Below are 23,695 nucleotides of genomic sequence, written 5' to 3' on the forward strand. Positions count from 1 at the left end.
GTTTTCTGAGTCTGCGTGGTGTCTTGTTTGTACCCGAAGTCTGTTCCATTATGCTACCGGGGTTGACAGAGGTTTGTGCAATACTTGTGATTGAAGTTAGGTAACTTTACCTTATTGCAGATCACATAGCATAAGAATGAGTTCTGAGGCCGTGGTGAATTTGTAACATACATCTAGGGAGAGAGAGAGCTCGGTATTGAAGATAAGAAATTTTCGCCACGGTGTGCGAATCACTGACTTGCTACTCTGCATTATGGACTGTAAGACAGCAAAAGACACAGAAAGCAAAAACGATATAAAAAGTTCAAATATATTGAAACAGAAGTAAATACGCAAACTACGTGTTTTGTGCAAGGACGTGTGCTGACAGAGTGACTTACTACGTGCTTTCAAGCTTCCACTAAAGATTGTCGGGCTGACCTACATGCTCTAAATAGCTAAGTACTAGTTTCATCATATGTTTCTTTCGCGCAAGGCACGATAAACGGACCAGTACACAGTCAATACATGAAGTTCTTTGGGTGAAGGAAAGCGTGAAACGTTCAGAGAGTGCACACCTATCTATGGGAATACGCGGGACATTCAAACAAAATATGCATAACAATTTCTACGGAGCCACAGTTACTGCCATGCGAATTTTCGGCTTGAACAAAGCGGTACCCTAGGTTGTTTGCAAAAGCACTGTATAGTCGAAGACTGTGGTACAGAGTTTCCAGATGTTGAAATATAGATGTGAGTTCTGTCCTGAGATGTTGCTCGCTAAAGTAAAGAAAAACTGAATAACGTCTTGGAAGGTTCCACTCCTTTTCTTCGGAAGCAAGTCTCTTTGTCAGCTAAGAAGCATCAGAGTTAGCGAAATAAGTTCGCACATAATTTTGGTTCTGTTGACCTTTGCATGCACTTTCATCTGTTTTATCAGTTGCCAGAATACCTCAACGTGCGGGTATCTTCTGGAATAAGAAAAAAAAAAGGCGGCTGATCTTAATTTTAGGCCTGGCCCTCCTATGCCGCACATTTTTTACTGGTTCGGTGCCCTCCCAATTCTCGGGTTCCTCCTAACGCCCAGGGTTTTTCACCGAACCTTATAGGGTTACATTTCGGAATGAGTACTCAAACAACCGAGCGCCATGGTGGTGTGCACCTCTACACATTTTTAAAAACCACTGAGTTCCCGGTCGACACTGGGAATCAAAGCTGTTACATCCCACATTGAAAGCAAACGCTCCCACCATGCAGTCACCGCTGTGGTTCGAATGATGGCCAAGGTCGAGTAAAGTTACGGTTGTATTTCATTGGCTATTATGTTAACTGATCAACAAGAAAAAACAACAACTTTACTTTTTTATTGGCAAGGCAAGAAAAGACAAACGAAGTACGATACCAAACCCGCAAGTGCATTGAATGAAACTACCACACTCGACCACCAAAGCATGCGATCGATTCGTATATAATACAAGTGCATCACGTCGCCAGCTTCAGCCCTAATTAAATCTTACCCATTAGCAGCTAGTGGGTATACCTCACACTCATCACTGCGATGTTCCCAAAGTACACCGTGTTGTGTTGTTCTCCGCGATGAGCAGAAGCCCCCACCCCCTTTGCACGTAGATTGGAGCAGCAACAGCGCTGTTTCTGATGCGTCGACGGCACAGTTCCCCACATTTCCCTCTTTAATGTTTACGGGCCTCCCTGTTTACCATTATCCTCGATGGTTGTAGTTGCGCTCATTTTCCGGGCCGAAACCACTGAACAGGCATTAGTGTTTCCTTGCCTGGTACTCTGCTACAGTGGGGAGGCACCGTAAACAACGTTGCAAGCGCGAATCTCCAAGCGCGAATCCCCTCGGCAGCTGCTGCCAGCGGTAATTTGCCGCTGCGTGTTTTTATCTAAGGTTAGAAGGGTTCGCTGAGAGTTCGAAAGAACCACGGGGCAACCCATTGCACGATAAGCTGTCTTGATTTTTTTTTTCCCTTCTCACGTTTGCGTAATCCGTGAGCAACCCGTTCTTGCCTTCTGTGCCTTGCATGCTCGGCGAGCTGTGTATTACCATGTTTAAAAAAAGCGAAGAAAATGTGCTAATTGCCTATGCAGTGGCAAACAGTTATGCACTTGCTGTTGTGTAGTTGTTGACGTAGTCATTTGTGGTGCTGGTGGTGTGGGCTTGGAGCGCAGTATAGCTCTCTCCGATGCTCTACCAATTGAGACGCTTATTGCTCCGCATACTTCGGCTTCTAGTGGTGTCCTTTGCCGGTACAAACACGTACCTTCTGTACTGGTAGCACCAGGTTGTTCCTTTTGCTCATTTCTGTTCTTTTCGCATTTCATTGTTGTGGAGCAATGCAGATATTTCTCACTGCAGCTGCTACATTTTCTTAATTCTTCAGTAAATATTACTATTACTACTAAAATAATGTTAATATTTTTATCAACATAGACAACATATTATTATTATTAATATTATTAATAATATTATTATTATTATGAATCAATAAAAGAAAAGAATTGTCAATTTATTCATCTAACTAGCTGTACAGTGCTTGACCTAGGTTATTTATTTTTTATTTTTTCTTTGTTTTTTTTTTTCATTTTGAATACTGCCAGTCTCCGACCCCATAGCATGTGAGCATAAGAGTTTGACAAGCAGGTAAAAATCTACACAAAAACAAAACAGAAAAAATAGCAGCCATGCAGTGTTCTGTTGAAAGAGGTATGCCATGTCCGTTGTTAATATTAACTCTCAAACAATAACCGTATGTACATATAAACATCCCAAAGAAGTATACAAATCAGCTTGGAATATCCAAGAAATATTTAAAAAGACATCATTTACAAATATTCCAAAAAGTACACAAAATAGAAGTGCTGCGTGTATACGTTACAGAAAACCATAAAACACTCTGCACAATGCACTAGAACACTGGCATGCCTGGAGTGCAGATGACATGATTCAGCTACAGGGAACGTTACTGTACAACCAGATGATATTTTGTATTTTTATACAAAATCTTACGATGAAATTTTGTTATTAATCGAGGGATCCAGGCGATTCCACTCTTTGACAGAGCGTGGAAACAACGAGTGCTTCACAGTTTTATTGTGGTAAGTGTACTCTTTTACTGTGAGTGAATGTTTGTGTCGAGTTGTGTGGCACTCTGTTGAGCGGATGTAAAATGATCTTTCAGTTTTATACTAGTTGTGAAGAAGCTGGAAAAAAATTTAATGCCCGCTTGCATTGCTCTAATTGCTAGTATTTGGAGGCCTGAGCTTGTGAGCATATTTTTGGGGAATATCAGTTCTCTTAGATCTGTTGCAGATGAATCTCGCGGTCTTTCTCTGTTCATTTTCTAGATTTTTTATGTTAGTTAGTATGTAAAGAAACCACACTGTGTTAGCGTATTCTAATACCGGTCTTTCTGCCCCGTTGCGGTGGTCTAGTGGCTAAACTACTCGGCTGCTGACCCGCACTTCGCGGTATCGAATAACGGCTACAGCGGCTGCATTTTCGATGGAGGCGAGAAGGCGGTTGGTGACTCTGATTTGGGTGCACGTTAAAGAACCCCAGGTGGTCGAAATTTTTGCAGCCCTCCACTACAGCGTCTCTTATAATTTTATTTATATGTGCGTTTTAGAATGTTAAACCCCACGTATCAATCACTCTAATACCGATCTAATGTTCGTGGTATAGGCTAAATACTTGGTAGATTGAGGGGCCACACGGAGGCATCTGAGAAGATAAAACAGCTTGCGAAGAGTAACTGTAGTTATATTGTTGATGTGCGCCTCCCATCAAAAATTTGAATCAATCGAGACTCCTAGATATATCTGTGCGTTCACTTTTTCAAGCATAATGCCTTTGATGCGATAATCAAAACTGATAGGTCACAGGTTTTAATAGCTCTAACCTTATACATACATTTTTATAAGTTCTGAAGATCTGTGTGTTATGTGATTCACACATTTTACCGAGAAGTCAGAAACTGCGTTTGCAGATGCCGATGTACCCAACGACCCCATTTCAGTATGCACAAGAAGTAGTGCTCCGAGGCTGATTCTCCAAACAAAGTGTGTTACATTTAAAAAAAACACGGGACAAGAAAATCTAGTTATTGTCGCGGAGTGTTCATTGTGTTCCGGAGCTCGACGAACGCTTCCTTCTTCGCTAACAAAAAGCAGAAGCATTGGGAATTATTCAGGCAAGGCATTTTGGCTCAAGTGACGGTCTCCGTTAAGGCTAGGAGCAAAAAAGCTCGAGCTTACTCAAGAGCCTTTGATACACTTTTCCAAGTTTGAATAGACAGTGTTTGTAAACAGATAAAAATAAATAGAGAAAATTAATCAACCCGACTTACAACTGGTGCATTGGCGGCTACTTGTTTACAAATCGCTTGCATGCACTCTTGCAAATCGAGTTGTTTGAGAGCGTCATTGGGAACGATTTGAAATGTGCAGGGTAAACGCTTCGTATTTTTTTCTTATCGTAATGCTGCTGTTTCACGACAAAGGGTTTTCTGTCTGTGCACTCCGGTGCACCTGCATGAGTAATCAGTCGAAGTGGCTCTAAACAACATATAAAAAATAAAAAAAAAGTTCAGGGAGTTATTTTCTGCTGGCGTTTTTCGTCATGTTGGGACCATTCACCACACTGGCACTCTTGTTCAAGTGAAGTCACGAGAAAATAGGCTTACTAGAATGTGTTGTTTGGCTAATAGATTCATGCTTAAACAAGGCTCAGAACGCGATCCGCGTAGACGAAAAAAAAAAAGAAGACAGCATCCTGCCCCCCCCCCCCTCTTTTTTTGTTTACGTCGGTTGTGTCCTTAACCTTTCTTCAGAAAACATCTGACTCCGCATACTAAGCATATCAGTGATAAATTGTCTTCTATCCTGCTTCGCCATGCAGTCGCGTGCACATCCTTCGTTGTCTGACATTATCATCTGCGATAAACTTATTTTTCTTTAATTTGTGCGTCTTCGACGGCACAGGTGGACACAATAGCGAGTGTTCGGAAAGCTCGCTGAACACTTGCTACTTACATCGGCCACGTTTTTTTTTCGTTTTTTTTTAATTAACAAGTGCTGAAAAGGATATAGCGTTTTTGGAAGAAGGAGTGAAGACGAAACATCAGCCGTGTGTCTGCGCACGGCGCTGCAAATGCCGTCGAAAGACAATCGTCTGTTGGTTCTGCGCACGTGAGTCCTAGTCTCGTCCGTGGCCACCCGTGAAGCTGTTTTCGCACCATTTTCGTCCTGCCAGGTGGCAGCCCCATATATTTGGCAGAGGGCTTCTTCTTCCATACCGTCACATCAACAGTGCAGCGTAAGAAACACTAGGGTTTCTAGAATAACGCATGTATGTGCTTTGTAGTAAAAACATACCGACCATTGCGCACTTATTGATGTTGCGTTTTAGATATGCGCAATGTTCACTTTTTTATTGACACAGAAGTTCACAAGTTTAAATGCAGCCACCAGTTTTAGATGGCTTAGCCTTCACGGAGTGCTTAAATTTTGGCCAGGTGACTAAATCATGTGACAGCCGGAGAACAAGACAAAAATAACAGACAGGCCAAAATTTTCGCGCTAAAGTACTTCTAGAATGATTGTCGTATTTAGGTGTTTCGCGAGGTAAACACCTTTTTTTTATTTTTTCCTTTGAAAACGTGAACCCCACGTGTCGGATATAAATCGTGCATTTCTTTAAAAGCTTTCAACATTCTGACGAAGATTAATTACACTGAATAGTTCGAGCCTCGAAGTGACATTTTACCTCACCTTTCTTTTGACTGCAGTCATCCTCGTGGTGCGCTCGTCGGGAAACCCGAGATAAGTTTGTGATATAAAAGTGTGGGGCGGTCCTTATAATGCTGATAGTGCAGGATATTGTGTTGCAGGAGTAGCTAACGCTAAGAAATATCGAAATGGAGGCCTGCACTCATTCAGTACAGAGGCCATATTATTGAAGTTGGTGACATGAAGGGACTTAGATGGCTAGTCATAAATATTATGGGGGCGGCGGCTGCGAAAGAAATTATTGTAAGCAATTACAATAACCGCCTATCAAACATGTGATGCTGTCTTCTTGGTCGCCGTTCATAAGTTCAAGGTGACATAGGTGCCTATTATCAACGCTTTTTAGAACAGCAATAAATGCAATTGTCTTATAAGTTTTTTTTTTTCAACCGAGATATAATGATTGTTTTTTGGGGTCAGCATTCGAATACTGTAACCACCATATACCATCATGGCGACCTGCAGCCCTTATGCTGTCATGTATTTAGAGCAGACTGTTTCTGAAACAAAAAGGGAAGGTGAGAAAAACACGACTTAAACTGGCGATGCTATTTGTAAAGTGACGCTTTGTATCCTTTTTATGCTATTCTTAGCATTCACCACTCAAAGCCACCTCATCTCGTTCATATTACGCACGTGTGGTTGGTCTGGCCGTTGGCCTAGCTCCAAAAGCAAAAAAAAGAGAGAGAAAAGCATTGACATTGAAAAAGGCATCACTGCGTGCTTTCACTAGTGTAAGATGACCGCTTAAGACAAAGATCTCACAAAAAAAAAATGCGTCTCTTACACAAGCCGCGCGAGAATGTGTAAAATACGCACATACAGAATATATACATGTTGTTATGGTGCCTCAGATATGCGCAATAATTACTTTTTAGTTGACAGTCGCACAAGTATGAACGCTGAAGCTTGAGCAACACTGGTGGGCGCTCAGAATGGGGTCGGCCGTTTAGTGTATCGGCGGGTGCCGTCTTGGGTACCCGGTACTGTTAAGAGTAGGCAAACAGACAAACGTACAAACACAGCCATACCAATATGTTTGCGCCGAAGGTCCCCAAGAAAGACTATCGTCTTTAAAATAAGAGGAAGACCTTAATTTTAGGTTGGGTGGTCCCATGCCACCAATTTCCAACAAGATGAGTGCCCTCGCAAGCGACTATCGACTTAGTCTACCGAGCACCCACATAAGGGGATCGGCCAAGAGCCGGGTGGATCACACGGAGTAGAGCTTTAGTATTATAATTTTAAAAATGCTAGCCCTAAACGTCAACTTTCAGGTATAATAATTTCACATTGCACTTTCTTACTTGACCTCCCAGTGACCACAGATTTTTTTTAATTAGGATGACGTACAGAAAAATTATGAGCGGTTGATTCCACCAGTAAATCTAGCTAAATCGCCTATTAACTTTTCGACAGCATTGAGTATAATCCCGTCCGAGTGTCTCAGTCCGAAAACCTAAAATGTTAACATAACCGTCGGTCTCACAGTATAGCGGAGATACCAATCGTTATTTTTTTTGTTTTTTCTTGTGGCTGTTTCTACCTTTTTGCTTCCTCTTTCTCTATGTTTATCATTTTAGATGTTTCTTTGGTTCTGTTTCCTTATTTCTGTTTCCGTCTCTGTTACTCTTATTACTAGATTCCTGGTCATTTTCCTCGTATCTGCCCCACCGCGGTGGTCTAGTGGCTAAGGTACTCGGCTGCTGACCCGCAGGTCGCGGGTTTAAATCCCGGCTGCGGCGGCTGCATTTCCGATGGAGGCGGAAATGTTGTAGGCCCGTGTGCTCAGATTTGGGTGCACGTTAAAGAACCCCAGGTGGTCGAAATTTCCAGAGCTCTCCACTACGGCGTCTCTCATAATCATATAGTGGTTTTGGGACGTTAAACCTCACATATCAATCAATTTTCCTCGTATCTTTGCTCTATTCGTCTATTTATTTCGCTGTCTTTGTTTTTTTATGTTTTCGTTTGTTTTTTCTCTCTACATCTCCATTTATCTCTTTAGATCTCCCTCTCTGTCCCCCTGTTTTCGTTCTCATCCATCAGATTTACTGCATCTTACACACGTAAATTTTTGTAGAAGAGAAAGAGGATGACCAAGAGTGTGCCAATAATCCAAGGAGCATCATCATCGTCATCATCAACATGCCGTTCTATGATGATACTATTCTGTTCATTCTGCTTGAACTAACTGTCGTCCTAAACAGTTCTTCTGTTTGATGCAAGATAAAGAACTTCCAACCATTGTCAAGTTTTTCAATATACAAGCGAAATGTGAACGTACTCAGTCAAGTTCCTAAAATGTACTCCCTCCCAGGAAGTGCACGTATTAAAACATTACATTTTGGCGTCGCTTTGACAGCGACGAGATGGTGAACTCGGATCTTCATCAGTGAGTTCATTCAGCACCTGTGGAGTGTAGGCCGCGAGAGCCCTGTTCACAAAAGAGCCTTCATTTGCATGTGGTTTCGTTATTGTGGACAACTTATTTAAGCGAATGGAGTTTTTCAATTATCCTATGTGTGGAGACGGAGGTCAGCAATATTAGTTTTTTTTCTTGTTTCACTTTTTGAGACATCGTCCTATTTACGTTCGGAGTTTGTATAAAAAGTTCTGTTTGATAGAAGACACGCCACTGAAAAAATTTCACGCGTTGGGTCAGCACGACGACGGAGGGCCAACTTGATGACTTAAATATTGCTACACGTACATTTCATTTTCTCATTAAAGCGTGTAGACTTTCCGAAAGGTGTTGGAACTTTTAAACGTACGACTGAGGTCTCGTGATAATGACAGCACATCTCATTATCACTTCGTCAAACATGGGCTGACCATTTCGGGTAGTGCACGCCCATCGTACTGTATGTACAGTGTACTTCGCATTAGCGAAAGGCGAATAGACAGAGAACCTCGAACATCAGAGCCCTGACATCAGTTTATAGTCACCCAACAAATGAATGTGGTTGTTTTTTTTTTCGTCATCTGTTCCCACAAGTTGGTGACCTCGGACGAGATTCGAACACGCAACCTTCCGATGCAGGTGTAGAACGTTTTCGTAGGGTGACGGGAGGGTCAACACATTGATGGAAAAGAAAGGAGAGAGAGAATGAATAAGGGGAAAGGGAAAAAGTTACCCAGGGCTGAGCCCCAGTAGGCTACCCTGCACAGATGAAGGGGGCAAAAGAAAGAAAAAGAAATTGCTTTCTAGCTTTGAGGTGTTCGATTGGCAAGCATGAAGATCTCTTAGAGCTTTTTTAGCCTACCACTGAATATAATTTGTCTTTAAGCATTTTTAATTCTCTAGAAAAGATCACTTACTTTTGAACAACCATATCATAAGCATTGCGTTGAACATTGCAACGAATATAATAATGATCGTATAAGTTTTCAACCAAACCATCAAAAGTAAAAATGGACAAACTATCGAAGAATACAAAATGTGGGGATGAAGGCAAGGCGTCCACCTACTACATATGCCTCCTGGCTGCATTGTTGAATGCCCAGGGGGATCGAAACAGATAAAAAGTGTGCGCTACATGTTCATTATTCATGAAATGTGCTTGGTCGTATTCGGAACCATCTGAGTTTTATATTCGATGAAACAGTGAGCTTTTCTAGGACTGCTGGACTGATTTAGTAATCACTACATTTGGATGCCATGTTTCAATTAATCCACTTACAAAACATTGTAGGAAGCTATGAACTGTGGTTTCATAGACTACCACGCATCAATTTTAGAAGAGATTATATCTACTTCTCTTTCAACGCGTTATACTCGTGAAAATTTTCGCGTGCAATTGAGGTTGCACAAATTTTCGCCCTTGACAGCATGACTTCGTATAAAAACCATTTTAAATTCTTGGTGTTTTTCTCAAACACTGTTTCTAAAGGTTGAACAGTCACTCCATTTCGATAGATAATTTCGTAACATGACTCCTTGGCTGTCATTTTTGTTGACGTCGTAAGATAGCACTGTCAAAGATAGGGATAGATAAATTTTTGCGCATAATTAGTCGACGATGACGGCATACTAACAATCTATCATCACTTGATAAGTGTCTTCCTCGGAACACCGGAAGAGCGCCAGAGTTAAAAAACTTAATATTACGATTTAAAAAAACCTAATATTCTGAGAGCCTGTGAGATTTATATGCAGCTCTATTCATAATGGGATTGAGAGAGTGCTGTATTTTAATTTTTGCGTTTTGCTTCAGTTAAACTGAAACACGTAATGGATGAGCTTTACTGTAGACTTATATTCCTTCTTTTTAGTTGCAATAAAGGCGGAGCCCTCTTTTAAGTTTACGCAGGCGCAATAATCTATCTTTCCGCTCATATTATGCACAGGGTATGGTTAACAGTTTTTCCATCTTTCCGTTCATACCTTGCACAAGATATGGTAAACCGTTTTTTTTTCACACATTTTCAACACGCTACTTTCGTCATCATTATTCAAGTTGGGCTCAAACTGTTATGCGGCGCATGATGAGCGTCGCTCCAACATTTATGTTGTTTTCAAGGGCGAAACTGAATTACACTCTGAAGCCTAATGCGTACAGCAAGTAACCTTTTTAAATGCCCAATGTGCCAGAATTGTTCCTCTTACAAGTCGGCGATGGGTTTAATACACGTCCATGATGCAACACGCGAACATATTTTTGAGTACTTTGCAAGAGCTGGGCCTTTAAAATTGTACTCGTCGCGCAGTTCGCATGTTGTGAAAGCTGGCGTGATTCCACGCTCTGCCACGTAGTATTACGTGCGTTAAGGACACTACTTCTAGTACATTCATTATTATTGTGTCTTTTTTTTTTCGAACAAGTTTCAAATTGGATACGTTATATCGTACCATTCAGAAACAACGTTATGTCCATCGACATGCTATGACAAGCACAGCTTACAAAATACTCGCACGTTAGATGGACATGCAATATCAATGATGTCAGTTCGTTCACATTTCGTACAAATAAATGTACAATTATTATATGTTTACGAACAACTACAGTTTCATCTGAACTGGTATCCACAGTCCATAAAGTGCGCTGCTCTAGTACCTTTTCAGAACACACTGCTGTATGAAATTTGTGTTGTAATGCCTGTTGTATATTTGTCGAAACGGTATTTTGGGCGTGAGGCATGTACAAAAACCTCAATTGCTTAAATACCGTGAAAAAAAAAAGTTGTGTGGCTCTTTTGAGCCATGCACTAGCTCACCACGCAAATGATCTGCTTTCAATGTTCATTCAGACCAAAGGTTTTCATATTTATAACATTTGCATTTTTATTTTTATTTTTGTCCCGGAGAAGATCAAAGTTTTTTACTCACCACCATCGATGCCACACCAACGGCTGAATTTCTGCGATAGAAGCTTTTTAACGCCATCGCGCTTAAAACAGTCAAGCGTTACACAAAGCAAACAGCATAGGGAGTGGTCGTGGAGTGCCTGCTACCCTAAAGAAGGCTCAGTAATAATGCTGCATCATCTTCTGCCACCAAATGACCAAATTGCGCCTAGTGTCTTGCAAATGCTTAGTAGTTACCAACTCCTTCGCAGAATAATGATTAATGCTACTTCCCTACCTCAAAAACGTTAAGATGATGTATAGCTAGTGGGTTTATTGCAGTCGTACTTGTAGTAGTTGCGTCTAACGTGCTTAAAAATCTCATCACTTCATACAATTTAATAAATTTTACACAAGCCCGTTGCTACGACGTTCACAGGAACTGTTATTCAGGACGTATAATTCAAACAGTTGGTGTTACTCAAATCAGGCTACGAATTTCTGAAAATGTCTTTTCTGTGACCCACAAATAGCCTTACGCCGATTCTCATATTATTCAGCTTCATTTAAATACCAGCTTCATCTAAACATTCTTCCCTTGAGTCAGTGTGAAAAAAAAAAGTTACAGCGTATCCACAGACTGAATGATGATGAGTGGGGGAAGCATTGGTCTGTCCGTCCGTTCGTTTGACCGTCCGTCCCCCCCGTCTGTCTGTCTGTGCGCGCCTATCACACTAAAGCACGTATTAGATGGACGGACAGGCGGATGGACGCTTCTCCCCACTCATTATTACAAACTCCGCGGATATGGTGTGAATTTATTGTTGTCATCTATACACAAAACCCCTAACGCCGTACAGTTATAACATTTCGAAACGCATATACATACAGCGCCATCTAGTGACGAATTCATAAACTAGAGCTGGCTACATACATACCCCATACAAACGGAAAAGGGAATGACCCGCACGCTAGGGGGCTTCGCTCCTAAAAATATTGCTGCAGTTAGTCTTGTTGAACTCCGTCGGAGTGGTGAATTATACTTCGCTATTTCTGAAGAATATGCGTGGCTATGGCGCACCTAACACGACGCTCGTAAATCAATGGAATGCTATATAATCATTTACGATGAAATGTAAGGTTCCAATTTTAAATGTACCTGTAGAGTCTCACTTGTGCAGTGTTGTTTCCCACTTTCTGTTGAAAGAAATGTCTATTTACATTACACTTGCGCAGGATATTTTCTTCGTACTGCAAAGGAATCGAAAATTAAAATACAAAATTCACCAGCCAAGAATACATAGTATGCAGTTACATATATACGAAGTGTGACTGTACCTAAACAGAACAATGTCTGCCCGTATTAGAATATATCTGGTCTAATACTGAACCCATAGCAGTACTGTCCGTAGGGGGGATTCAGACAGATTAGAGCAACGAGGCATTCAGCTTAGCTTCCTTCGTATTAACCTAATCGCCCCGCTTTATCTTCCTCCATTGTGAGCAGTTAGAACATATTTCTATCAAATAGAGCGTGCAAATAACGATGTATTCACGCTTCCTAAGTGAAATTTTTAATTGAACTTAATCTACGGTATTTGCCATTCACACATTAGATTTTAATGATCTCAGTGACAATCAGCTGAGTATATAGGGAGCGTCCGAGGATAACTGTTCTGCTCCTCGTGCTGACTGGGAAGCTCGGCTTGAAACGTTTGTGTCATCAGGGTGTTGTAAACGGACATTCTACTTTATTTTGTATTGACATTTCATTTTTTCTTTTCATTCCTAAGTTCTGTATTGCAGTAGCGGTACCCTAGAGAGTCGACTTCCTTTGTACTTAGTATCGACGTGGAGATCACGGTAGCATAGCAACATTGTCATGCTGCTTCCCCATTGTCACGTTGTCGTGGCCACGAAATAGAAGCTTGCCCATCCTTTAAGCCGTGCTAAAAACATACTGCGAAGATACAAATACACAGTACGAGCGCTTACTCACGAATGAAAAATTTATTTGCAAATTACTTCTAAGGAAATAAAAACAACAAATAAGCACAAGTAAAACTCTTTCAAAATAAAAAAAAAGGTAATCTAGTCAATAACGTAAGGATTACAACACAAAACACGCAATAAGAGGAAAAGCAAATATTTTTCTCCGTCAGTGACAGTGATGCCAGATTGACGCATGCATCGCCCATCTTCTGATATGGAAGAGTTCTATCACCTCGCCAGTAACCTGGCATTTTATATTGACAAGCTCTTCGTATCTAAATACACGGAAGAACAGCTACACGTGCAGCAGTGCGACGCCACATGCGAAGTATCCGATTTCCTCAGAGTCTGGTTATGCGCCTTGAAACGCGCAGTTAGACGGGTGCTGGTTTGCCTCACATAATGATTCCCGAATGGGGATCTGGTAGAAGACCCCGAACTTGCGTGGTACATACGCAGACTTCCCATTGTTTGATCCACAGCCTTCACTAAAAGCATCATTCTGCTGTGTATGTTTCCCAGTGATAGGACTGATCTCGGAAAATTTTATACCAGCAGGTAACACCGTCTTGACCCCGTTCATATGTCCTACATGAATCAAGCTGTTGGGTATCTTGTGTACTTAAGGTAACACTGGTTCCTTTTCATATCTGCTTACTGTCACAATTCTCGGAACGATCCAGACTATTTCGCCCATCTCAATAGTATCTCATTGCGACGAGGTAACACAAACTTCGGGTAATCCACTTTTCTATTCTTCATCACTTTCCAGTGGCTAAACCAAAGCGAAAGCAGTGGTTTTGGTGATCTTAGAATAGAATGCCGAGAAGCACGGCTTCCTCAAAAAGAAAGCACAAACCTAAAAACTGCAGTTTGGTGTCCTTAACCAGCTCAAGCGTAAACCTCAATCCATAACGTCTATATTGGAAAGGCTTCACGATATGAGCTGCCATTCTATTTCAGATAATGCAAGAAAAAAAAAGAACACTTAGTAGTCACTCACATGGTGAAATATGGAACTAGCCAAATTCTTGAGCTTATTCTGGAGTCTGCGTTGAACTCGGCTGAAGTATTGGTTGCTCAACACCACAGTGGCTTTCGAGCCAATACATCGAGCCCTTTTCTGCACAAAAAATACTAGCATCTGAAGAATACCTTCCAAGCTCATCACACAATGCTGCGTAAGTTCTAACCCGTCATTGTGTTGCGTAACTTCTACCTTGACGTTGCCAGCTAAGCGAACTTTACACCCTCAGTGTTTTTCCTTGAAAAACGTAGTGTGGATGGTGCGAAGACAAAAAAAAAAGATGTGACAAAAGCCAGCATACAAATTTCACTGAGAACATGTGAGAAAAGTTGTTCATGTCACATCCATGGTCATCACGACGTTGTTATTGTGTAGAGACATCAGCTTCTGTCCAAAAAAAAGACACAGAAAATACAGTACATGGCGATTGTTTGTGGTTATTCAATAAATCAATAAAGCTACAAGGCCAGAAGAAAAAGATGAACGAGGCACTCTTACAAGCCCCACACAGACTTTCTCAAAAAACAAGGATCAAAGAATAGCAAAAAAATCTCTGTACTTCCCTGGACAAAGGAGGAAGCTTGAAGACAAAAACATTGTCGAATCTTCTGCGAAGACAACAAAGGAAGCAAGCGTGATGTGGCACAAGCTCTACGGAGGTGATTGTTTGGCACCTACTGTTTTCTTTCCGGGCGTCGTCTACGTCAGCTGGAGTGTGTAGAGGAATCAATTCTCGAGGCAGCTTTTTTTCTTATCGGTTCACACTATGTCCTTGCCTGAGTGATAAGTTTCCAGCGCTTCTATGAGAACAATGAATATCACTGGTACACATAGCAGGTAGTTGCTGTCTGGTGTCTTGTGGTGCCTTCAGGGCTTCCGTTTCTTTTTTTGTTTTTTGTTTTGCTGCGTAAAGCATAGTTATGTTGCGCCACTATAGCCAGCGTAGAATTTTAGGTGCTATTAAAACAGTTCTCGGTGATATCACTCTTTCGGTACCATGAAGATCACATTCAAAACCTGAAACGTATACTTAGGTTTATTGTAATGCCGGATCTCGTATAATCGATGCCCAAAAAATAAGTCAAGTTAATTGCTCTAGATACACCCTCTGAGAGCCTTTAGTTTTTTAGGGCCAAGCGCCTCAGCTCTTTAGTGTCCTGGTTGCTCACCAAATGTTTACTAAAAGTGCAGAAGGGAACATACGGGTCAAACATTATTTAAAATTTCTGAGCAGACGTAACTAATAATTCTAGTTTAATAGAACATTTTGAATGACCAGGTAACAGACACTGGGGAAAGCGACCTTGCTGTTTAGGGTCCCGTTACTCACCAAAATTTTACTAAAAGTGCACAATAACACATGCAGGAGAAAACGTCAATTGAGGTTTGTGAACACACATAAATAATAATTAACAAAGACTTTGATGAACCATTGCGGTTGACCAAGTAACAAACACCGGGGAAAACAATTTGGCTGATGAGACTCTGGTTGCTCACCAATGATGAAGCTCCGGTTACTCGCCAAGTGTTCTCAGACGTTTGGCCATCAGATAGATTTCGACGCAACGACCATTCATGAAAGTGAGACTAACTTGAGGAGAAGGCTACTACTCGAGTTGTGGCATATACAGCGAACGGCTCAAAATATCAACAGTTCTCTCAGAACCCTTCCCCCGGTGAATGCGATCTGACTACGCTCCGCGGCAAAGCAGCGGGAGGGTGGTGAGGGTCATTAACTTGCCCGCTAGTGCGTTGAAGACGCCGCTTCAACGTAGCCACAGCCCCTCCTGAGGAAGAAACCAAGTTGGTTCCGGAACGTCCGGTTTACGCATTTTCACGTACTTTTTGGTTGGGGTTAAAATCGTTTCCCCTAATAATTTACGTTTGGTGCACAAATCCACAATATGTGTAATGTACTTGTGCATATATTTTGTAGCCTATTTTCAATTTGACAAGTATCAATACAAACTGTTCCAAAGTACCATCATTACGTGGAAGTTTGACAAGCTACGAAAAATCGGGCAGAAAGCCCCTAAAAGCTATCGGACGATCCCTGGCTACTATAGTGATTCCATTTGTTGCGGCAGTTTTTTGTTTCTGAGTACGGAGACATAGTGGAGAAACAAACTGGTTGACATGGGCGCCAATATGCAGCTATTCATTCATAGAAGCCACGGAAATATTTAAAGGCATGTTTTTTTTTTCCTTAGGTATTCAACAACCAGCTCAGGAACAAGCCTTGTGGAATTGTATTTCTGTTCCTAGTCTCGGGGCAACATTTTGCTGTTATAAGAAATTCGCGAAATGAATGTCGTATGGTAGCCTATGCAATAACCTAGGCTGACTCGAATTCAAAAAGCATCTTTCCTCGCACCAGTCGATTGTATGCAATCCCCTCCGCCTCCGAAAGCTTTACTTTTGAACTGCTCATGTCATCCGTTCCTTTTTCAGAGCTACTGTGTCGTGTGCGTCACGTCTTGTGTCGGATGAGGTTCTGTGGATATTTGACGAGACTTTTCGGGGCATTAGGAGACCACACAGTCTCGCAAATTTTCCCACAAGTCTCGCGAACAGCAAGGGTAAATAGCCACTTGAGGCTTTCACCCTAACAGTTTTCTCTGATCTGAAGATTCGATGGCTTCTCTTGACTCAGCAAAACTACCGTTGGTAAGTTAAACATACGGTACACATTAGCTATACGGTTCCTTCAAGAAGTATTCTTGTAATACAGGAAACATTTACTGTCGACCCCTGAGGTTTGAGGTAATATCGCATGGCGTGCAAGAACCTGCCAATCACGGATAATTTTCAAGCGGTGCTCTGTTTTTTTTTATTATTTACAATGGGTTCTTTCTTTGAACTTTGACGTAAAAGGAAGGTGTAATGAACCATTGGAGTGCAGAAATTATAGCCAATAATTTTTGCTAACCCTCGCCACGACTTCCACTCCAATCTTGAGCCAGTTGAAGCGTGGTTTGAGGGTATACGAATATGCGTATAAAATTTCGAGCCCTCTTCCTCGCTTCACGTCAAAACCATGCTCGGACGGTGCTCAGCTCTACGAGTCGTGGCAGCTCTCCTCGTCAAATCGAGCGGACGCAGCTGGCCACGCGTTTCCGCATGACCGAGTTTTCTATGCGTATGCAGCGCATGCATGAGCCGATATGAGCGGAAACAAGGGAGCGAGGATGCCCCGTTTCCCCACGGGGAAAAAGACACCACCGCTTTTGTCGGTGAAGAGTTCGTTTTCAAGCACGGTCAAACTGGGTTCTCTGAATGATGTCAAGGGCATCGAACACGTATAAGGGCTGTGTATATAGACCGCGTTGACCTCAGTACTTTAGTCTCGGCGTGTGCCACTTCACCCAAGTGGGAAGTTTAGTTATCGATGAGCCACTGAGACGCAAAAAGTTCAAGAGCATGCGGGTACCCGTAAAGTTGGGTTATTTGTTCTTTTTGATTACTTCTTCTGAGGTGGTCTTCAGCAACTGTCGTAAGAGTTGTCCAATGAGGAGTTACGATATGTGAAAATGAATTCGGTTCCTCCCAACACAACTGGTGCTCCTCCGCCCACCTCACAAAACACTCCTCGCCAGCTTCGCCCTCTCCACTGCGTGCAACGCTCTTCCACGCGCCGAGTGCAAACAGTCTTTTGGCTCGTTCACCTGCGATGAAACTTACACGAAACCCGACCCACCCACTCCTGTCTTTGCGTTTCCAAGAAACGTTTACTCAAATAAAGGCCACACCGAGTATCGCTTTCAAACCGTTCTTTGAACACCCACGTCGACGCCCGTTTCAGCCCGGTCAATGGCGTGCGCAGCGCTGCTGTTTCGCATCTCTTCAATGTTTCCTTCGGGATGATGGACTATAATTTTACCATTGCAATACGCTATTTTTGGAGTATGGCAAAATTCAAGAATGAAAAACGATAATAAATTTGTGAAGGGTATTTTTCATCGTGTTGTTGGGTATACTTCAAAAGTTGGTGAACTACATTGGAACACAGTTGTTGGATTTTCTTACTAATACCTCATCTAATGCTTTGCTGTGAATAACCCTCTCTCTCTCTTCTTTATACTCCCCCTTCCCGTTCCCTCGGCGTAAGGTAGCAAACCGGGCATGTACCTGGTTAACCTCCCTGCCTTCTCTCTTGTTGTTCTTGACCTTCTCCTCCTCCTCCTACATACAAACGATGGCAAATTTTCGCGAAATATTCTAACGCGTTCGATTTTGCGCTAGTCTCTGAGTTAGTTCTTTAAATTAACACTTTAATTGATAGACGATTTTTTTAATATTTACAACCCGATAAAAGTGAGCTCCTTCGGCCTGTTTGTTTGTGTGGGGGAAAGGGGGTTTCAGAGAGACAGCGTATTTGTTTGTGTGTTTTGTTTTTGTGGGCGTTAGCCTTTGGGGGAGGACAGCGTATTTCTTTCTGTGTTTTGGTTTTGTGGACGTTTGTCTTTACGGGAGGGGGTGATGGCAAGAAGGCGCAGGCGGAAGTAAATTTCAAAGGGCACCTCCTCCCTCACCACTTGGCACCAACCCTAAAAAAATCAATTTTTTGATATTGTCCACAGGGCCACATAATCGCATGACAACATTTTGAGATCGCACACCAGACCCCATGATAACATGAAAGACTCCCGAATGCACTAATTTTTTTCGTATACTCTAACCCTTAAATATGATACCACGAAAATGTACCTCGGTAGTTGACGCAGGTGTTCAATGCAGCTCATGGTAATATCTACTCCATGTTTAAGCCTCAGAGGAAAATGGCACGAACCGCACAGAGGGCATATAAAAATTTGATGTAAAAACGTTTTCTTAGAAGCGTTTTCTCAGAAGCGAGAGGCATCGCCAGTATTTTCCAAGACATGTTCTTCCCGTAGCCACGTTCATGTGAGGGAGATCACTTTTTTTTTCATTGGCTGACACACGATTGTGGTTGGGACACACATACATGCTTTTATTTCAGAGCGCCGTATCACGTCAACTTGATCCGCTCTGACATTAAATATGTACGAAAACTTACGGCTTCTATCGTTCCTGTAAAGACCGGTTATTACTGTAAGTAAAGAAAGAAGCAAAGAAAGCGCCAAGAAGGAAATAGAAAAGAAATAGTTCGAGAAAGAAGGAATGGTAAGAATAATAAGAGAAAAGAGGACATGAAGTGAAAAAAGAAAGAAAAGAAAAAAAGAAACATTGAAAGTTGGATTAAAGAATGGAAGACAGAGAAAAAAGGAGAGAAAAGAAAGAAGTTCAGGAAGCTAAAGAAAAAGATCGGTGTAAAAAGCAGTGGAGTAAGCTCACCGAATGACTTCTTGTTGGGCAGGTTCACACATGATACCGGCAAAGAATGTTCTAATGTGGCGTGAATCACATGTTGTGAAAAGGGGGACAGCAAAGAGACTAGAGTGCCTCGAGTCTTCTCTTTGCTATCTCCCCAGTTTTTCGAGAAGTGTACAGAGTGCCACAATCAAGCATGCTTAGCCGACAAAGCACATAGTACTGGAGTGGAGACAGACGGAGGCTTTTTTTCGGAAAGGTATATTCATATACTCCCCCATCTTTTCCTAAAACGCCCCGAATTCCTTCTTTCATTAACATCCTGAAACGAGGTTCAGCCCTCCACCTTTCGCACATTCCTTTCCAACAGCTGTTCGTTTGGGTGATCCATTCTTTTCGTGTCCAGCTTTATGTGTCGACTGTCCAGTCGACAGCAGTGAGACAAGGATACGTGACTGTTTGACAACGCTTCTCAAGTAAAGGCAGGTAGTTCTTTCGCCAAGACGACGAATGAAAATGGGCACGCAGTATGTTGCGGCAGCATTTTTTGCAACACTGGGTTTTCTCTTCGGAAGCTTATGTATCAGGAAACATGTTAGTCATCTTGTACGGAATACGGAAAATAAAGATTAAAGCTGAAAAAGTGAACGGCAAAAGGAGGAATGCGTTGACAATCGTTATTGTCGGAGACAGCGGAAAAGCCAAAATACGTCGCTTTACGACCGGACGCAGAAGAAAACTTGATGGCTCGTATTTTTTTTTAGTGCTATAGCAAAAGGCAACATGTGGTTGACCCTCTTTTGGAGGTTGACATAAGTTCATAAGTTTCGGAAGGTGACATAAGCAGTTGACATAAGTTCATAGCACTTGCCTCCACTCTTTATCTGCACTTGCTCAGTGGTATTACAAGTTGCATCGAGCTCAGTTATCTCACTCGCTCGGCGTGCTGACTAGGCGGGAAAGATAAAGACGGGAACTCGTGGCGGGCAGAGAGCGGAAGCCGCACTGAGCTACACCGAGCAAGTCAACCCTGCATTCGACGAAGATGGCTAAATTGGATTGATTGATGTGTGGTGTCAAACATCCCAAAACCACTATATTATTATAAGAGACGCCGTAGTGGAAGGCCTCGGAAATGTCCACCACTTTGTGTTCTTTAACGGGCACCTAATCTGAGCACACGGATCTACAGCATTTTCGCCTCCATCGAAACTGCAGCTGCCGCTGCCGGGATTCGATCCCGCGACCTGTGTGTCAGCAGCCGAGTACTTTAGCCACTAGACCGCCATGATGGAGTAATGGCTAAATCGGAAAAAAGATGTTTTTAACGGCTTTGCGATGTGTTGACCTGATGATTTCCTGTTCCACGAAAGTTTTTCAGTTTACCTAGTGTCAACGAGTGACCACAAAAATTTGGGCTTCTTATTTGGGCAGGTATTTCTTTTGCACGAGTGCATGAGTAAACCCAATTTTAGCAAGCCTGACTAAACCCACGGAAGTCTAATGTGTCGCTAGACTAATTGGTCAAAACTGCAGCCAAGCTGCTACCGCGAAAATGCATTTATTGGGAGGTTTATATTCCATTTGACTTGGCTACATAGTTCCTGCTTCTTTTACATTTGGCACGGGCATGTTGCCGGGTTTCAGTCTTTACTTCTAATACTGTCACTCAAGTACACGTGATAGACTAAATTCTTCAAAAACCATTACGGAGGATATCGCGGCAGGCAACGTTTTTAACAGCGCAACGAAAGTAACTCTGTGTCAATGCATTGCTGTTGCTCGAACGAGGACAAGTCAACTTGCCGGAACATTGTTTCCAGCAACGTTATTTTTTGAAAAACGTCTTATAGCTGCAAGCCTTTTCACGCATCTTTACTTCAGTCTCATTTTGTTTTCAAGTTCAACCACAGGTGGTCAAAATTTCTGAAGCCTTCCACTACGGCGTCTCTCATATTCATATGGTTGTTTTTGGCACGTTAAACCCCACATATCAATCATCATGATATTCAAGTTATGCAATAAAACTGTGTGCGTTATCATAATTAACATGACTGAGTCAATTACGACGTGTGCTACTCGCGAATATTGATAATATTTGCATTGGTTCGAATGTTCTTGGTTCAATGTTTGCTGATTTTGTTCATATGCCAGTTGTAAATTGAAGACGTTTTTTTCGATTGACACTTTTACACTACGTTTATGTCTGTTTGTTATACGAAATATGCAATGAAGAAGTTCAATTTATTTGTGCCTATTGAGATTCGCCTTGCTCAGAATTCATCAAGCTTAACTTTCGCCACCTAAAAACACACGAGAAAAATAAAAAAAATGATGAATATTTCACAAATGGACGCATCACCCAAGCGAACAGCGGACCTGAAAGAAGGCCCGAGCTCACTCCGCTTGCAAGCGAAGTGGGAAAGAGGACTTCCACGGCAACCCTCCTCTTCATTTTTTCCCCACTATATGGTGACCTCACCAGTGACGTCATAAAAGAAATGTTTTCTTCGCAAAATATTCCTAGTAGGGTGCTCGACAACCACCAATGGTAAAAGCGGCACTGCCACTGCGCTTCAGCACGCGAGAGTGATTACACGGGAGGTATAAGGTGATTCCGCCCCTGATGGTAATTTGAGGAGCAGCAGACAGAGTGGCAGCGAGATAAATTGCGCCGCAAAAATACGGAAGTGCACTCCAACTCTTTCATGTGCACAGGCGGATAAGTAGCAGACGAAGTTGGGCGCACGCCGCGCTTATGATTCTATGCGCGTGCCCCGCATTTACAAATCTCGCCGCAATTTAGCGCCATGCCGCCCGCCGTCCCCGAGCTCGCGTGTTTCCCATACCAGTGGACCGTACTGTACGTGCAGGCAAGAAGGCATAAGGTAGTGAAAATTTTTGAAGTCCTGCACTGTATTTTCCCTCACGAATATACCATGTTTTAAATGCGAAGCATTTCTTAGCGATTTTCGGCGACTTTGAGCGTATCTATCTATCTATCTATCTATCTATCTATCTATCTATCTACTTAGCCGCATATGTTTGGCTGCTCTCGTGGTCACCCCCTTCACTTGGCGTAAACCAAAATTAGCATGGAAGGATAAGATGGTTTGAAGAATATGACTCGTTGGTCAAGACGTGAAGAATGTCACCATTCCGTCGCGTACGTCGTCAAACACTTCCCGTTAGATAGTGGCACATACCCACAGGCGGGTATGTGCCGCTGGCATGCGGGTATATGCCACAGGAGATCGACACTTAGTATCTACCCAGGAACGACAAGAACACATATGGGCACTTTTAACGTCTGAGTGTTAAGGAACACCCGACATCGTAGGTGTCGATGACGAATGCAAAGAGTAAATGCCCGGGTCCCAGCTGGAATCGAACCCAAGCATACTGCGTGGAAATGAAGCGTTTTACCACAGAGCTACGCCAGATCTCGGAGCTAGTTTTCAAATAGATGCTAATCTTCGTGAAATTCCAATAGGGGTTGCAGTGCTGCCTACCCAGTGTTATAAACATTACATATGGGAACTTTTAATACAGCTGTCACGTCGGCTTAACCCTTTCGGCCCTGGCAGTGTCAATTGACACCACCGCACATTTCCCCTATTATCTCGGAAACGTAACCGATGATACTCATTCTTGGGGGCATAGTTCTTCAATGATCCCCACTGCAATTGACACCAATATTGTGGCACGTTTGGGGAGGTAGCAGACACAAAGAAGAAGAAGCGCGACCGAGGTCTTCCATGAAGACGAAGCGCGTAAGTTGAGGCGGGTAAGCGCCATTTTCGGGATGGCGTACCGTAGCTGTTTTAGTGAGTATTAGGCTGAAAAGTAAGACGTTGGTTGCCATTTTGTGCACACCATTGATTAGCAGGAAAAAAGAAGCCATTTTTTTTTTCATTTTCCAATCACTGCGCTCTAAACACCTAATTTGATGCCACGTTAATTAATCAAAAAATGCTTGTACCAGTGGCTCAATTTTTGTTTGTGGTCTTCTGAGGTCCTAACTACGAAAAAAACATGCACAAAAAATGTATCCGAACAAAATAAAAAATCCAGGGCTGAAAGGATTAATGTCAATTGAGGTTAGTTGCCATTCGCTGAAGTTGATTTATGTAGCAGTGCCCAGGGTCAGCATCCTCGCGAGCATCAGCGCTTCATATCAGCTTCTGCTGTTGCAAATACGCGTGTTCCAGTTGGCATCGTTGCGAAAGTGCAAACAACTGGTTATGTAAATATCTGCAGCTTTTCAACATATGTCTGTGCGTGCAACACTTGTATATATATTTAGCG

The 23,695-nt window shown here is 42.4% G+C and overlaps 1 protein-coding gene across 1 annotated transcript in view; it reads left to right on the forward strand.

Annotated features, from left to right (window-relative positions):
* The first annotated feature begins 5,049 nt into the window (after positions 1–5,049).
* LOC142771350 (uncharacterized) overlaps positions 5,050–23,695 on the forward strand; it is a 41,917-nt gene continuing 23,271 nt past the window's right edge. Inside the window, exon 1 of the transcript XR_012885876.1 lies at positions 5,050–5,317. The gene's annotated coding sequence lies outside the window, so the exon portion shown is untranslated. The remainder of the gene's footprint in view (positions 5,318–23,695) is intronic.

Source organism: Rhipicephalus microplus, chromosome 9 (genome assembly GCF_043290135.1).
Source record: "Rhipicephalus microplus isolate Deutch F79 chromosome 9, USDA_Rmic, whole genome shotgun sequence".
Taxonomy (NCBI): domain Eukaryota; kingdom Metazoa; phylum Arthropoda; class Arachnida; order Ixodida; family Ixodidae; genus Rhipicephalus; species Rhipicephalus microplus.